General features: G+C 45.3%; 1 non-coding gene across 1 annotated transcript; it reads right to left on the bottom strand.

The window, feature by feature from the left end:
* Positions 1-5,512: 5,512 nt before the first annotated feature.
* On the bottom strand, positions 5,513-5,650 carry LOC114813980. Its single transcript, XR_003761724.1, has one exon. It is a non-coding gene; the product is annotated as a small nucleolar RNA SNORA7 (small nucleolar RNA).
* Between the last annotated feature and the right edge of the window lie 12,428 nt (positions 5,651-18,078).

The following is an 18,078-nucleotide window of genomic DNA, read 5'->3' as shown; positions in this document are numbered from 1 at the left end:
ATTTTTGTCTTTCTCTCAGAGTGAAAAGCAGGAACCTAGCACAGATACCTTCAATGCAGGAAGAGAAGGTAGTCCCATGGGATTAGGGCATCAAATCTCTGGGGATGCTTGCCACAGATTCTGTCTGTGCTGGACTGTAAAATCTTTGAGGGGAGGGACAATGTCTATCCATTCTGTTATACGCTCCCAAGTACTTCTACCATGCTCTGCCCACAAGTAGATGCTCAATGAACACTACTGATGGATAAATCATTGAAAACATGAAATAGTCTCAAGCAAGGTTTGGGGAAATGCGGTCATTCAATCAATCGGATTTATTGAGCTCTTACTGGGTGCAAACCACCGTACTAAGGAGGAAACAGACATTAATATAAGGAAATTAGCGATGTGTACATAAGTGCTATAGGGTTGAGGGAGGGGTGAGAAAAGGGTGCAAATCCAAGTAAGGACAACACAGAAGAGAATGGGAGAAGGGCAAATGAGAGTTTAGTAAGCCCACTTGGAGGAGATATGCTTTTAATAAGGTTTTTGAAGGTAGAGAGAGTGATCATCTGTTGGTTATGAAGAGGGAGAGCGTTCCAGACCAGAGGCTGCGCCTGGAAAAGAGGTCAGCAGCAAAACAGATGAACTCAAGGTACAGTGAGTAGATTGGTGTTAGAGGAACAAAGTGTGCGGGCTGGTTGTAATAGGAAATCAGCAAGGTTAGGTAGGTTAGGTGATTGGATGCTTTAAAGCCAATGTAAGGAGTTTCTATTGGTTGTGATAATAATAATAATAATAATGTTGATATTTGTTAAGCGCTTACTATGTGCCGAGCACTGTTCTAAGCGCTGGGGTAGATACAGGGTGATCAGGCTGTCCCACGTGAGGCTCACAGTTAATCTCCATTTTACAGATGAGGTAACTGAGGCACAGAGAAGTTAAGTGACTTGCCCACAGTCACACAGCTGACAAGTGGCAGATCCGGGAATCGAACCCATGACCTCTGAGCCACGCTGCTTGTGGCAGTGGGTTGGCAACCACTCAAAGTTCCTGAGGAAGGGGAAACAAGGAATAATTGCTTTTGTAGAAAAATGACCTGAGCAGCAGAGTGAAGTATGGACTGGGGTGGGGAGAGGACATAGACAAGAGGTTATGGACAAGAGGTCTATAGTAGATTAAAAAGAAAAGAATTTATTTAAAAGTTGAACCCACAATGGAGGTGAAAATGAATCGATATAGAGTAATGGATTCATCATATCCTTTTCTCCAAGTGCTCTTTGATAATTACGGTGTTGTTAACCACATACTATGTGCCAAGCTTTCTCGTGGCGCAGTGGAAAGAGCACGGGCTTTGGAGTCAGAGGTCATGGGTTCGAATCCCAGCTCTGCCACTTGTCAGCTGTGTGACTGTGGGCAAGTCACTTCACTTCTCTGTGCCTCAGTTCCCTCATCTGTAAAATGGGGATGAAGACTGTGAGCCCCACATGGGATGACCTGATTCCCATGTGTCTACCCCAGAGCTTAGAACAGTGCTCTGCACATAGTAAGCGCTTAACAAATACCAACATTATTAGAGAAGCAGCGTGGCTCACTGGAAAGAGCACGGGCTTGGGAGTCAGAGGTCATGAGTTCGAATCCTGGCTCTGCCACTTGTCAACTGTGTGACTGTGGGCAAGTCACTCAACTTCTCTGTGCCTCAGTTACCTCATCTGTAAAATGAGGATTAACTGTGAGCCTCATGTAGGACAACCTCATTACCCTGTATCTGCCCCAGCACTTAGAACAGTGCTCGGCACATAGTAAGCGCTTAACAAATACCAACATTATTATTATTATTCCAAGTGCTGAGGTAAATACAAGTTAATCAGATGCAGCACAGGGCTCACAGTATGAATAGGAGGCAGAACAGACATTGACTCCCCATTTTACAGGTGAAGAAACTGAGGCACAGAGAAGTTAAGTGACTTGCCCAAGATCACCCAGCAGGCATGTAGCGGGGCTGGGATTAGAACCCAGCCCTCAGTCCCAGGCCCATTCTCTTTCCTCTAGCCCACAGTGCTCCTCCTTTAGATGCCACTGTCCAAGACAGAGTATGGTGTGAGTGGATTTGACCTGCCTGAGGATGATATTGTTTCTCCCTATATATACAAAAGAGAAAAGGGCCCATCCAGCACTTTCTTTATTCATGAGAGACTTCAAAAGAGTTGACGTGCGTTTATTCGAATGATATGTGATGATAGAGCCGGATGGGTAGGCATGTAGATTCCAGACGTGTCTTAGTGGAGAGAGCATGGGCCTGGGAGTCAGAAAGACAGAGGGCCCGGGAGAAGCTGCACACATGTCTGCTGTGTGACCTTGGCCAAGTCACTACTCTGTGGAATGGGGATTCATTCATTCATTCAATTCATTCAATAGTATTTATTGAGCGCTTACTATGTGCAGAGCACTGTACTAAGCGCTTGGAACGTACAAATCGGTAACAGATACCAAGGTAAGATAAGAGTGTGAGCCCCATGTGGGACAGGGGCTGCGTCCAACCTGATTAACTTGTATCTACCGCAGCGCTTAGAACAGTGCTTGGCACATAGTAAGCGCTTAACAAGTACCCTAATTATTATTGAAAGATTTGTTCAAACAAGAGAACACTGCAAACATACTTGCCCAGGAGGCAGGGAAAAGTCTGGAGGGGGGTTTAAATGCAGGACATCCAAGGATGCTCTCAGAATGGACCAACCTAGGCCTGAAATAACCCTGAAAACTTACTGGATTTACTGCCCTGGTCAGTGGGTTTAAGGTTAATGCTAAAAAACACACCCACTCCCAACTCTCAAGAAGTTTACAGTCTAATAGAGACGAGTAGCCTAGGGAGAGAGCACGGGCCTAGCAGTCAGAAGGACCTGGGTTCTAATCCTGGCTCTGCCAACTGCCTGCTGTGTAACCTTGGGCAAATCGCTTAACTTCTCTGTGCCTCAGTTTCCTCAACTGTAAAATGGGGATACCTGTTCTCCCACCTACTTAGACGGTGACTTAGTCCATGCAGGACAGGGTCTGTGTCTGACCTAATTAACTCGTACCCTGATGCTTAGAACAATGCTTGACACTTAGTAAATGCTTAGCAAATACTTTTTTTTTAAAAAAAAAGGCTACGCTTTTCCCTTTTATCTCCCCACAATTGATGTGGGGGCCAAGGGGAGGAGGGATGGGATGATGAAGAGGATTCTCCTATGCAATCACTCAACCTAGGCTGTTTTGCTCTGTCTTGAGGGTCTTGGGTATGTTGCAAATCCTGCTGCTTAAGAAACCAGGCCACGAATCACTCAGTATTCCTGTTTGCTTATAATAGGTTGCTGTCGCTGCTGGCATCTATGATGTATATTTCTTCTGTATTTACTAAAATGAATCCAGTAATCCACAAGCCTCTGGGTACATATACTATTATATTGTTTGTTGTTATTGTATTAGTACCTACTGCTATAGTAGTAATTAATATTTATTCATAGCAACTAAGTAGGTAATTAGACAAATCAGAGGCTGGCCATTTCCCAGAAAAGGATCCTTTTAAAGTACTTTACAGTGCAGATTTTCATACTGTCTATTCCCATTACTGGTCCAAGTTATATGTGAGGCTGTCTAGACTTGCCTGAAAAAAATATATATGTTTTTCTTCCTTATCTTGTTCGCTCCCACAAATTGACAGAGCAATAAGCAATCTCATCTTCTGCTGGACTATCTTTCATTTACATCTTGACAAGAGATACGTCAATCAAGGTGAAAGGTTGAAGTAAGTGAGAGGCAGAGAGAGAGGAGTCTAGGGAAGGAAAGAGGAAAAGGAAGAAAACTGCAGTGTGGTTTCACTACTGCAGAAAACAAAGTAGGGAATGTCTTTAAGAGAAAATGGTTTATGAAAAACTAATGGATTGATAAAGCACCTGATGGAAAGCCAGGGTGGGTTGAAGACTGTAACCATTATTAAAAACAGAAATACTGATGTCCCTTAATACATCTCCCGGGGCTTCAGATTAGGAGAAAATCCAGGGAAGCGGTGTAGCCTGGGAGTCCTGGAAGCAGTGGAAAGAGCACAGGCCTGGGAGTCGGAGGCCTTGGGTTTTGATCCCGGCTCCAACATTTACCTGCTGTGTAATCTTGGGCAAGTCACTTAACCTCTCTGTGCCTCAGTTCCCGCATCTGCAAACTGGGGATTCAATACCTATTTTCCCTCTTACTTACTGTGAGCCCCATGTGAGACCTAGTTATCCTGTAGCCTCACCAGTGCTTAGCACAGTGCATGGCATATAGTAAGCCCTTAAATTCCACAATTATTGCTGTGAAGGACCTAGATCTTTGGACTTACCCTATCCCGTTGGAGCTAAGGCAGAGGCCCCACAGTTGGAACTGGTTTGAAAGGAGAAATTACCTCATCGACATCAATAAATCAGGGAGAAAGGGCCCCGCCATTCCGCTCTTGCCCACACATACTCAGTTCATCCTCTCAACTGCAAGCTTGTTGTAGGCAGGGGATGGGTCCGTTTATCGTTGTATTGTCCTCTCCCAAGCGCTTAGCCCAGTGCTCTGAACACAGTAAGCACTCAATAAATACGATTGACTTGTTGAGTGGCAGACAGATGAAATCCACATGTGCCCCATCAGCAGGCAGTTATCAATACCCGACACCTCCTCTCTCCTCAGAAACCTCTCCAAATGCTAATGGGCTAAAATAAAAAAACCTACCAAAAATCAGGCCACAATCCATCCCCCACAGACATTGGACTTGGCTAGGACTGGACAGAGAGGCTCAGTTACCTCATCTGTAAAATGGGTATTAAGAACTGTAAGCCCCATGTGGGACAACCTGATTACCCTGTATTTACCCCAGCGCTTAGAGCAGCACTTGGCACATAGTCAGCGCTTAACAAATACCATCATTATTATTATTGGGTCAGACTGGAGCCCATAATTTTGGTCTGGTATCACTCTATCAGCAACAGCAAAGACGGTAAGATATTACAAAGCTGAAGAGCAAGGATGAAAGAGAGACTTGTCTTGTCTTAAGCTTTCGAGTCGTCTCTGACCCGCAGCGACTCCATGGACACATCTCACCCAGAACACCCCACCTCCATCTGCAATCGTTCTGGTAGTGGATCCATAGAGTTTTCTTGGTAAAAATACAGAAGTGGTTTACCACTGCCGCCTTCTGCACAGTAAGAAAAGCAGCGTGGCTTAGTGAAAAGAGCCCGGGCTTGAGAGTCAGAGGTCGTGGGTTTAATCCCGGCTCTGCCACTTGTCTGCTGTGTGACCTTGGGCAAGTCACTTAACTTCTCTGTGCCTCAGTTACCTCATCTGTAAAAATGGGGATTAAAAACTGTGAGCCTCATGTGGGACAATCTGATGACCCTGTATCTACCCCAGTGCTTAGAACAGTGCTCCGCATGTAGTAAGCATTTAACACATACCATAATTATTATTATTATCATTATTAAACTTGAGTCTCCATCCTCGACTCTCTCCCTGGCTGCTCCAGGGTGAACTTTTGATTTGCAGCAGATGGTCTTCCACTCGCTGGCCACTGCCCAAGCTAGGAATGGAATGGACAGGCCTCTGCTTGACTCTCCCTCCCGTAGCCAAGACTGGTAGAGGACTGAAAACTCTCCAGGTGCCATCCTGAGAGGAAGGAAGGGACTCTTAGGTCCCTGCAAAATGAACGATGTCTAGAAGTCCTTCTCGCTCTCAGATTGGGCTTGGTCTCTGGAAAAGAGCTGGCCTTCTCAGAGGCTCTCCTCATACTTTGGTGCAGTTGCATAGTCCAGGACTGCTACTGGACGCTTCAACAATTCAGGCTAGGATCTCTGCCCTCCCCTACAATATGCTTAGGGTTCTATCTTGGGTTGGCATATGGAATAATAATAATACTATTAGAAATTGGAATAATAATTGTACCTGTTAAGCACTTACAGCCAAACCCTGTGATAAAAGTACCTGTTAAGCACTTAGGCTTAAAGCCGAACGCTATGATAAAAGCTGGAGTAAAACAAGATTATCAGATCAGGCAAAAATCCACATTCCACATGGGCCCGTAGTCTGAGAGGCAGAGCAGGGACTTAATCTCCTTTTTATAGCTGAGGAAACAGGCACAGAAAAGTGAACTACTCAAGGTCACACAGCAGGTAAGTGGCAGAGCCGGGACTAGAACTCGCAGGCCTGTGCTCTGTGCTTCTTAAGCTAGGTTGAAGCTCACTCAGGTGAACAGAAGGCAGGAGCCGGTAGTGAGAAGGAAAGAAAGAGTCTTAACCAGCTCATTTGAAATTTCAGAATTCGGCTGTTGCCATCTTGAGTCCATCTGGAGCTCAGTGTAGTATAGAGATTGTGTCCAATCTATCTGCATCTGCTCCAGCATTTAACCTAATAATAATAATTATGGAATTTGTTAAGCGCTTACTATGTGCCAAGCACTGGTCTAAATTCTGGGGTAGATACAAGGTAATCTGGTTTCCCACGTGGAGCTCACACTTTTAATCCCCATTTTACAGCTGAGGTAACTGAGGCACAGAGAAGTGAAGTGACTTGCTCATAGTCACACAGCAGACAAGTGGTGAAGCCGGGATTAGAACCCACATCCTCTGGCTCCCAAACCTGTGCTCTTTCCACTAAGCCATGCTGCTTCTCTAATGGGCCTAATGTTTTAGCACATATGAAGTGCTTAATAAATACCATAATAATAATAGTAAATTGGAAGGACTTTTTACGGCACTTCTTACCCACTATGTCAGGCACTGTATTAAGCTCTGGGGTAAATACAAGCTAATCAGGTTGGACCCAATCCATGGTCCACATGGGGCTCACAGTTTTAATCCCCATTTTACAGATGAGGTAACTGAGGCACCTAGAAGTTAAGTGACTTGCCCAAGGTCACATAGCAGACAAGTGGCCGAGCCGGGATTAGAACCTAAGTCCTTCTGACTCCCAGGCCCATGCTCTGCCACTAAGCCATGCTGCTTCTCAATGCCCATTCCAGCCTTACCAATTTATAATTAATCAATTTCCAGGTAGAGCAAAACTGAGGAGAAACACTCCCTTTATTTTAAACGGCTGGCCTGGGAGAATTTCTCATTGGCATCAACTAAGTAGCCCCAGGGTGCCATGTTAATAATGTTGGTATTTGTTAAGCGTTTACTATGTGCAGAGCATTGTTCTAAGCACTGCAGGGACACTAGGTAGGGCACTTTGACATTCAGGCATAATGTTTTCTACCAGAACTACCTTTTCAATAAGGGAGAAGAGTAATAAAAGATTCCGCACGTTTCAAATCAACTCAGGTCCCCGCCGACTGGAATCCCGAACTGCAATCCCGCCAGCATGAAATGGGTTACTCCGACAGCTGTGTTCAAAACAGAAATCCAAGCTTGGCGGTCAACATTAGCAGAAGTAGCAGTGGTATTTATTTAGCCCTTACTGTATGCAGAACGCTGTACTAAGTTGCGGGGAAAAAAATATACAGGTGGGAATTAAACATGGGCCGTATCCCTCATTAGCTAACATTAATGGCAAACTACCCTCACACTGTGCTTGCTCTAAAGAAAGGTTCTCATGCCAGTTGGTCAGTCAATTGTATTTATTGAGCATTTACTATGTGCAGAGCACTCTACTAAGAGCTTGGGAGAGTACAATATAATAATAAGCAGACACACTCCCTGCCCACAAGTGTACAGTCAAGAAGGGGAGACAGACATTAATATAAATAAATAAATAAGAAGAAGAAGAAGAATGATGGCATATGTTAAAGCATTTACTATGTTCCAATCACTGTTCCAAGTGCTGAGGGAGATACAAGGTAATCAGGTTGTCCCACTTGGGGCTCACACTTTTAATCCCCATTTTACAGATGAGGTAACTGAGGCCCAGAGAAATGAAATGACTCGCCGAAGGGCACACAGCTGACAGGTGGCGGAGCCGGGAACCCGTGACCTCTGCCTCCCAAGCCTGGGCTCTTTCCCTTGAGCCAAGCTGCTTCTCTAGATATATGCGTAAATAAAAAATAAAAATAAATGTTAGTATTTGTTAAGTGCTTACTATGTGCAGAGCACCGTTCTAAGCTCTGGGTTAGATTCAGGGTAATCAGGTTGTCCCACATGAGGCTCACAGTTAATCCCCATTTCACAGATGAGGTAACTGAAGCACAGAGAAGTGCTGTGGAGCTGGGACTGTAAATTCCTTGTGGGCAGGGAACATGTCTACCAAATCCATTGTATTGTGCTCTCCCAAGAACTTAGTACGGTGCTCTGCACCAGGTAAGTGCTCAATAAATACCACTGTTTGAATGATGTGGCTCATTTAGCGAAGCCAACACCATTGCTGCAGCCTGACAATAAACCTGAAGAAAACTGAGGCAGCACATCTCTCGGAGCCAGGAAACCTTTCACATAACAAGTACCCTTCATTAGCAACCCAGAACCTAATGCCGTCATGGAAAACCGGCAGCCGCGAGACTTCATCTGCTTAATAGAGGCAAGGAGAGGAGCTGCATGATAACTCCACTTCCAGCCCCTTGCCTGCTTCAAAAAGCCATTAGTGTTCCCTTCCAGTGCCACCCCACTCCCGTCCCCGACTCCGTGGAGCAGAATTAATCCACCAACTAATCATATTTATTGAGTGCTTACTGTGTGCAAAGCACTGCACTAAGTGCTTGGAAGAGAACAATAGAGTCGATAGACATGTTCCTTGCCCACAAGGAGCTTACAATCGAGAGCGGGAGACTGACATTATTATAAACTATGGATATGGACATAAATGCGGAGCCTTTTGTCCCCAGGCCCAGTAAACAGCAAACATGGTAGCATAACAGGGTGTTGTATATTCGTGGTTTGGTTGGTCATACTCACACTGGCCTTTTCAAGCACATCCGCATCAGTGAGTAAAGCTCACCATTTGTCCAAAAACGAAGGATGACTAGACTGATGGTATGGAGGATTCTCTGACCCCTCAAGTATGATAAAAAGGGACGCCACTGGTTAAGACAGGTCTTTCTAAAAACATTTTGAACCGCCAAAAGTGACTGTTATTTCTAGAGAATAGGTGTGGGACGGCTGCATGTTGAGTTGATTAGACTGTAAGCCCATCAGTGGGCAGGGGCTGTCTCTATCTGTTGCTGATTTATACATTCCAAGCGCTTAGTACAGTGCTCTGCACATAGTAAGCGCTCCATAAATACTATTGAATGAATAATCACGTCTGTTTTCCCCGGTAAAATTATGAGCTCAGATACGCTTCAGGGAAACAACGTGGCCCGGTGGAGAGAGCTCGGTACTGGGAGTCAGAGGACCTGGGTTCTAATCCTAGCTCCGTGTGACTTTGGGAAAGTCACCTTCTCGGTGCCTCGGTTCCCTTGCCTGCACAAGGTGGATTCAATACCTGTTGATCCTGCTTAAACTGTGAGCCCCATAGCAACCGTGGTACGTGTGAGCCGTGTTTACAGTGCTTAGTATAGAGTTTGGCGCATCGTAAGCACTCAGCAAATACTGTTAATCTTATCATCGTCATCATCATATGCCCAGATGCAGGGAGGGTACCAAAAGAAGTGTCCAACTGGTCTCCTGAGTCTGAAATGTAGACAAATGATTTCCATGCAACTTTCTTAATTTCTGAACGGGCCTCTGCCTGTCTTTACTTTTTGAGTCAATCCTGCCCTCTAGGGGTCATTGATGGAAATAGCAGTCAAGGGACAATACGGAAAACGGAATTTGCATTTCGGGGCAGTTGGGCCCCCTCTTTTACAAATGAAATCAATTTATCCCTTTTGGGATACTTACGGATCTCAAAGAGACCCAGAAAAAATAAAATGCCGTAAAAAAAGTATGACGGGGATGAAACTTGGCTTGTTGGAGCATATGGAGACCGAGATTTTTTTTCTTCTAAAAATGCCATCGGCAGGTCTAGAGACAAAAATGTAGGAATAACTTTGCCATTAAAGTCGTGATCGCAATTTCCGTCCATCTGCATCTGGATGTCTCTCTCCTTTCTGTGCTTGCATATGTATTTATGTAGACATATCCGTAGGGCATTTGGGTGGGTGTATATACTATGGGTATGTGTTTGCCGACCCATGAATGTGTATAAAAGCCACGCGATTTAGCATAAACCGATAGGCCCAGCATTTGGAGGGAAAAAATAGAATTAGCTGCAGGCAAGTAAGAATTTTAGTAGCCATCATCTAGATTTAATACCTCTTCAAGCTATTGGTATTCTCTGACATCAGATACTGCATTACTACAACAAGAGTGATGGTATATTTGGTGAAAACTGCAAGCTGAGAGGTCAGTCAGATCCGTAGATAGACCCCAGACAGTTATACCGACAAATGTATACTGCTAGATAAATCGACAGACAGACATACGTGATTTCTTCAGGGCAGCAGTGACATTCTAGAGATTAGAAGTTAAATTAATTCTATAAGTTAAATTCTAGGGCAGCAGTGTTGCCTAGTGGATAGTGCAAGGCCTGGGAGTTAGAAGGACCTAGGTTCTAATCTCTGCCCCGCCACGTACCTGCTGTATGACTCTGGGCAAGTCACTTAACCTCTCTGTGCCTCGATTACCTCAACCGTAAAGTGGGAATTAAGGCTTTGAGCCCATGTGGGACATCGACCGTGTCCTACTCAATTAGCTTGTATCTACCCCAGCACTTAATACAGTGCCTGGCACATAGTAAGAGCTTAACAAATATCATTAAAAAATTCTAGAAGTTAAATGAATTCAAGATTCACAAGAGCCATCAAGCTTCCTGAATCTTTTTAAGATTACAAACAGTTCCCAAATTTTAGCTAGAATGATCTGCGTTGTCTGGCACAATAATTAACTGATTCACAGTGGTGGAACAGAAACTTTTTTTCACAGTCACACTGTAAAAAATATCCCAGTTCAGCAAGGAGTCCTGCCAACTCTAACCCAATTTTCCTGCCCCTTCCAGGTGAAGGTGATGTTTACTGCCAACCTGCAGCATCCTTATCATTCAATCAATCGTATTTTTTGAGCGATTACTGTGTCCAAAGCACATATTAAGCACTTAAGTACATCCTGAGTACACACCTAGCCAGTGAAGCTCTCAATCAGTAAATCAATCAAACGCATTTACTGAGTGTTTACTGCATCCAGAGCATGTACTAAGTGCTTGAGAGACCACAGTAGAATGGAATTCATAGGTACGGTCCCAGCCCACAGTGAGTTCGAGAAACTTCTCTCGGGGTCAAGGGAGCTAAAGCAATTCCATATCCTCTAGAAATGTATTTTTCTGTATTTTCCAAATGTTTAAAACAGTAGGGATGGGCGAGTGGAGAGAATGGAAGAATAATAATAATGTTGGTATTTGTTAAGCGCTTACTATGTGCAGAGCACTGTTCTAAGCACTGGGGTAAACACAGGGGAATCAGGTTGTCCCACGTGGGGCTCACAGTCTTAATCCCCATTTTACAGATGAGGGAACTGAGGCACAGAGAAGTTAAGTGACTTGCCCACAGTCACACAGCTGACAAGTGGCAGAGCTGGGATTCGAACTCATGAGCCCTGACTCCAAAGCCCGTGCTGTTTCCACTGCGCCACGCTGCTTCTCTAAGAAGAGCCATAGTAGACTGTGAGCCCATCTTTGGGCAGGGATTGTCTCTATCTACTGCCGAATTGTGCATTCCAAGCGCTTAGTATAGTGCTCTGCACACAGTAAGCACTCAATAAATACTATTGAATGAATGAAAGTGGCAGGGGTGGTTGTCAATGTCAGCAGCAAATAGCAAGGGTAGCAAGAGGTAAGTGGAGAGAACTTGCCTCAGGGAACTAAAGGAGAATTTTCCTGAGCAGCAGCATGGCCTAGTGGAAAGAGCATGGGCCTGGGAGTCAGAAGGACCTGGGTTCTAATCCCTGCGCCGCCACTTGCCTGCTGTGTGACTTTAGGCCAGTCACTTCACTTCTCTAAACCTCAGTCACCACCTCTGCAAAATGGGGATTAAGACTGTGAGCCCTGTGTGAGACAGGGACTGTGTCCAACCCGATTGTCTTGTAACTATCCCAACGCTCAGAACAGTGCATAGCACATAGTAAGCACTTAACAAATACCACAATTAGCATTATGATTATTATTATTAAGGAGAAACAGGAGGCCCAGCTGGAGACCAAGCCACAAGAAGACTCACTCTGCCAACCTCCCTTGAGTGCCCAGTGTCAGTCCCTTTCTGCCCCCTCACCCTTCCTGCAACTCATAGGGCAGTCACCGATGGCCACCATATACCAGACAAGGAGACGTGCCTGCGTTATGCTGGGCCCACAGCCAAAGGGGATGATGTCCCGGGTACCATTTTCCGGAGGTACACAGATTTGGCAGGTTCCTAGAATGTTTCTCTGGGGGTGGGACCGTATATCCCATTTGCTCCAGACCCTTCGGTTCCCCTCCCAGGGTGAAGTCTGAAGCAGCGTCCAAGTCCTAGAACTTGGCAGCAGGAGCCCCAGCGGAGGGGAGGCTTGGGGCCAAAAATGAAAAACCAGACATTAGAGCGTCTAGTAGCATTTGGGAACACCCAGGAGATGGGCCAGCTGAAACGAGACTGTCCAGTATAAAACCGGATGGCTGGTCACTTCTCTGACATTCCCATAAGGGCCTTCCCACTCCCCCGCAAGTGTCATGTACTATTTTACCTCATTCATCTTCAAAATCCCTGCTGTTACGGTATTTATTAAGTGCTTACTATGTGTGAGGCACTGTACTAAACACTGGGGTGGATACAGTCTCTATCCCCATTTTACAGATGAGGTAACTGAGGACCAGAGAGGTGAAGTGACTTGCCCTAGGTCACACAGCAGACGAGTGGCAGAGCCAGGATTAGAACCCACCCCTTGAGGTAGACCGGACTCATGGAAACAACCACCAACAGCCTTGCTGCTTTAATATAGTAAATACTTGGAAAGGTCTTGACACCTATGTTCCAAAGCTCTTTCTATCAATCAATCAATCAATCAATCAATATTTACTGAGCCCTTACTACGTGCAGAGTATACTAAGCTCACCTTCTAGACTGTAAGCTCGCTGTGGGCAAGGAATGTATCTGTTGTATTGTTATATTGTACTCTCCCAAGCACTTTACAGAGCTCTGCACACAGTAAGTGCTCAATAAATATGATTGACTGTCTATGCACAATAGTCAGAAGCACGGTACAGAAGAGTCGGTGGACACGTTCCTTGCTCACAAAAAAAAAATAGTCTGGGGGGAAACAGACATTACTATAAATAGATGACAGAGATTCACATAAGTGCTGGGGAACTGAGGGTTTTAAAGGAGCTCCTGAAACCTTTAAGCTCCTCTTTTTTTTAATGGCATTTAATCATAATAATAATGTTGGTATTTGTTAAGCACTTACTATGTGCAGAGCACTGTTCTAAGTGCTGGGGTAGATTCAGGGTAATCAGGTTGCCCCACGTGAGGCTCACAGTTAATCCCCATTTTACAGATGAGGTAACTGAGGCACAGAGAAGTTAAGTGACTCGCCCACAGTCACACAGCCGAGTGACAGAGGCTGGATTCGAACCCATGACCTCTGACTCTGATTCCCAAGCCCGTGCTCTTTCCACTGAGCCATGTTGCTAATAATGGTATTTGTTAAGCGCTTATTACGTGCCGAGCACTGTTCTAAGTGCTGGGGTAGATACAGGGTAATCAGGTTGTCCCACATGGGGCTCACAGTCTTAATCCCTATTTTACAGATGAAGTCACTGAAGCACAGAGAATTATTAAGTGACTTGCCCAAAGTCACACAGCTGACAAACGGCGGGGTCGGGATTAGAACCCACGACCTCTTGTTAAGCGCTTACTACGTGCCAGGCACTGCACTAAGCACTGGGGATAGACATAAAACTGTAAGCCTGTGAATGGACAGGGATTGTCTCTGTTGCCGAATTGTACATTCCAGCGCTTAGTACAGTGTTCTGCACACAGTAAGCGCTCAATAATTAGTATTGAATGAATTTACATAACATCATTCCAAGCTTAGTTTATGACATCAATTTACACTTAGGGGGAAGACTACAATTACATTCAGAAAAATCTTAGTAATTTTTAGCCTTAGGCAGGTAAAAAGTAGATATGATCACACCTGTTTCTAATGAGGCCACTGAGGTCCAGACTTTCATCCCACACAAGACCAAATCTTTTTTATGGTATTTGTTAAGCACTTACTATGTCCCAGGCATTGTTCTTAAGTGCTGGAGTAGATACATGCTAATCAATTTGGACACAGTCCCCCTCCCACATGAGGCTCACACTCTTAATCCCCATTTGACAGATGAGGTAACTGAGGCACAGAGAAGTGAAATGACTTGCCCAAGGTCACACAGCAGACTTGTGGTGGAGTCAGGATTCGAACCCAGGTTCTTCTGACTCCCAGGTCCATGTTTTATCCACTAGGTCCCACTGTTTCTTGTATCTTTGATACAAGGGTAAAATCTGAACACATCCAAAAGGTCCCGCTACCCCATTCCCCCAAATAGAGGATAAAAATGAACAACTATTAAATAAATGGGAAGTAGAAGAATGCTATTTAATATCCTTGAATGTGGCTAATTTGTCTGGCTTGTTGTACTCATCTCATAATAATAATATTAGTAATAATAATAATGTTTTAAGCATTTACTATGAGCTGTCCTAAATGCTGGGGTAGATGCAACATAGATTGGACACAGTCCCTGACCCACATCGGTTCACAGTCTTAATCCCCACTTTACAGATAAGGGAACTGAGGCTGATAGAAGTGAAGTGACTTGCCCAAGGTCACACAGCAGACAAGCGGCAGATCCAGGATTAGAATGCAGGCCCTTTTGACTCCCAGGCCCGGGCTCTATCCACTAGGCCACGCTGCTTCTCAACAGATGTGGACAGACTCATTACAACAGCTTCAAAATCAAACACAGTGATCACTGGGGGGAGATTTCCAAGCAAGGGTGGTTAATGCTACTGAAACGTGGAAAAAACCCATGGGATTGGAAAGCTAAATACCAAGCCTATTTCTGTTCCGCTAATGTGCCGATCATTGGCTCACAATCACCAACACTACCTTCCACCTCCCAGATAAAAGACAGCACAGATGCATCGAACGACGGTGACGGCGGACATCGGAGTCTGCCCGTACAAGATTCAGATCAGGGGCGAGTAAAGAATTACTCGGAGGATCAAGCCAGTAGCAAACAAGAGCACCTTTATTCCAACTGATTACAAGTACCCCCGGTAGGCCGAATCGGTGTAACGCACGCAGCGGGCGTCCACCCCTTAAGGGAGGTGGCGCGCCGGGTCCAGTGCTTGGCTTCTTCTTATAGTTCTCTTCTTAGGGTGGAGTCCGCTTTTGGGCCCATTCATGTCGAGCTGCGATTGGACTGATGTTCGCAGCCTTTCTGTCATCACCTGGCGGCCATCCAGGTTCCAGTGTCGAAACTCGGCCGGAGGCTGGTTCGTCAACTAGGCGGGAAAACCCCTTGTGACCCCAACGGATTCCGCGCTTCCCTCGGCCTTCTTTGATCTGAGTCAGCCGCGTCCCAGGATGAGGATTGAACATCGGGGTAGCTTGCCCGTACGGCTAAGATAGCTGCGTGCTGGGGCGACAGCTATTTACTTGCGGGGTTGAGATAGTTGGACAGGGCAGTTGTTAAATATATGAGTAAGTGCATTATCAGGGCAGCAAAAGCAAACCATGGACTCCAAAAGCACACCATGGTGGCCTCCTCTTCAAGGAGCACACCAGGGCCTCCTTTTTCCGCCATCAACGGTATCACCATTCATTCCATGGTCGCCCGACTTCATTCGGTTGTATTTATTGAGTGCTGACTGTGGGTGCAAAGCACTGTACTAAGTGCTTGAACGATGAGCTGATAACTGCAGCCGGGAGAGGGGCCGAGGGAGGGGTCGGACATCAGTTCCTACACGCAGTTTGTGAATATTTATAAGTACCTAATACTTTTTGTATATTACAGATAATAATCTATTACAGATAAATATGTTCATATATTTTGAATGCCAAAATTGTCCAGCGTGGCCTTGTGGGTGGAACACGGGCGTCAGAAGGACATGGATTCTAATCCCCGCTCAGCCACTTGTCTACTGCGTGATCACTTCACTGGGCCTCCGTTACCTCATCTGTAAAATGGGGATTAAGACAGTGAGCTCCATGTCTACAGGGAATCTATTCAAACTGATGATCTCGTATCTATCTCAACGCTTAGCACGGTACCACGCTACTTCCTTACATGTTAAGCATTAAAGGTCAAGCACCGCAGTAGATACAAAATAATTAGGTCGGACCCAATCCCTGTCCCACAGGAGCTCATAGTCTGAGGTGGAGGGAGAACAGGCATTTATTCACTCCCCGTTTTCCAGCTGGGAAAACTGAGGCACCAAGCAGTTAAGAGGCTTGTCCGAGGTCATACAGCAGGCAAGCGGCAGAGCCAGGATTAAAGGTCCTCTGACTCCTAGGCCCCTACTCTTTTCATTAGACCACATTGCTTCTCAGGATGAAGCCCACTGTGAGGTGAATCAACCAATCAATCAATGGTATTTATTGAGCATTTACTGTGTGCAGAGCACTCTACTAAACCCTTGGGAGCACATGTGATCTTGGTCTCTGAGAACCAAGTACAGGCCGAACCGGGACTTTTCCCCAGGCCTCGATCAATCAATGAACCAATCAACCGTATTTAGTGAGCGCTTACTGTGTGCAGAGCACTATACTAAGCACTTGGGAGAGGACAGTTTCACAATATAACAGACACATTCCTTGCCCACGAAGAGCTTACAGTCTAGAGGGGAGCCTCCTGATTCCCAAAGCAATGCTCTTTCCCCTGGACCAACAGCGCGGCTAAAATAGTCCTCAAAAAGCAACTAGCCAAGCAATTGTGTCCAGACAATTATTTTCATCCCAAATTTATGAACAGGTCAATTTCCCCTCCAGATGACATAATTAATACCCTTGTTAAAGCTAAGAGGTAAGGCATTGGATATTTTTGAGATAACCTTTCTTTCCAAGCAGAGATTTAGTAACCTAGCAACAGTACGCACACCTCTGAATAGGCTTTAAATAAAATAACAGCTTTTTACACAGAAGGGCCAGGAGCTAGAAGCGGGACCAGTGCGCAGGAGCACTACCCACAATCAGTTTCCTTTCTTCAGTGACCCACGAGGCAAAACTCTTCCAGAGAGAGAGGACAGCAGAGAAGGGAGATGGGAGGCTGAAAAAGACAGCTGAGATGCAAAATGTCCCTGAAAGAAGAGGTGAGAGAGGACAGGTCATCCCTCTTTCTGATTTGGATTGGGAATCTCTACTGATTTGTTTCCAGGTTCCTCCGCAAAAAAATGCAGGTTGGAAGTTGGTTACCTCAGGCTCAGTCGCTGCTTTGACACTCCCCTCATCCTCTGCCCGGGTAGTTATTATTTTCAAATGAAAATTATTGTAAGGGACCCTCAGTTGAACCAAGTGCCTCATTCATGGCATTCATTCATTCAGTACTCAGTTTTTTGAGTACTGACTGTGTGCAGAGCATTGTACTAAACACTTGGGATAGTACAATACAAAAACAGTCACATTCCCTGCCCAACAAGCTTACGGTCCAGAGGATGAGGTGACAATCTAGAGGGCCATCAATCATCCATCAATTTACCTGGAATGACCAAACACTGCGGGCAGGGAATGTGTCTATTATACTATTATATTGTACTCTCCCAAGCACTTAGTATAGTGCTTTGCACACAGTAAGTGCTCAGTAAATACGATTGAGTTTTTTTGTTTTGTCTGTTTTGTTCTCCTTTGGATGTGGTCTAACTTCTGCCTCAAATCACCTCAGGATGCAGGTTTTCAAAGGGAAAGTCCGCAGAGTTCAGTAGGAGAGAACTTCATATTGCTATTTGTCTTTGTGAAGTGACTCGGGGTCCTGTGTGCCAAGCACTCTATTAGGCAGTTGGTATTAATAACTGCGGTGTTTCTTAAGCATTTACTATGTGCTGGGCACTGGACTAGATACTGGGGAAGATACAGGATAATCAGATCAAACACAGTCTCTGTCCCACTTGGGGCTCACCATCAGAAGGGT

Source organism: Ornithorhynchus anatinus, chromosome 8 (assembly GCF_004115215.2).
Source record: "Ornithorhynchus anatinus isolate Pmale09 chromosome 8, mOrnAna1.pri.v4, whole genome shotgun sequence".
Classification (NCBI taxonomy): Eukaryota; Metazoa; Chordata; class Mammalia; order Monotremata; family Ornithorhynchidae; genus Ornithorhynchus; species Ornithorhynchus anatinus.
The sequence above is the reverse complement of the archived record's forward strand: the minus strand, read 5'-3'. Positions and strand labels throughout refer to the sequence as shown.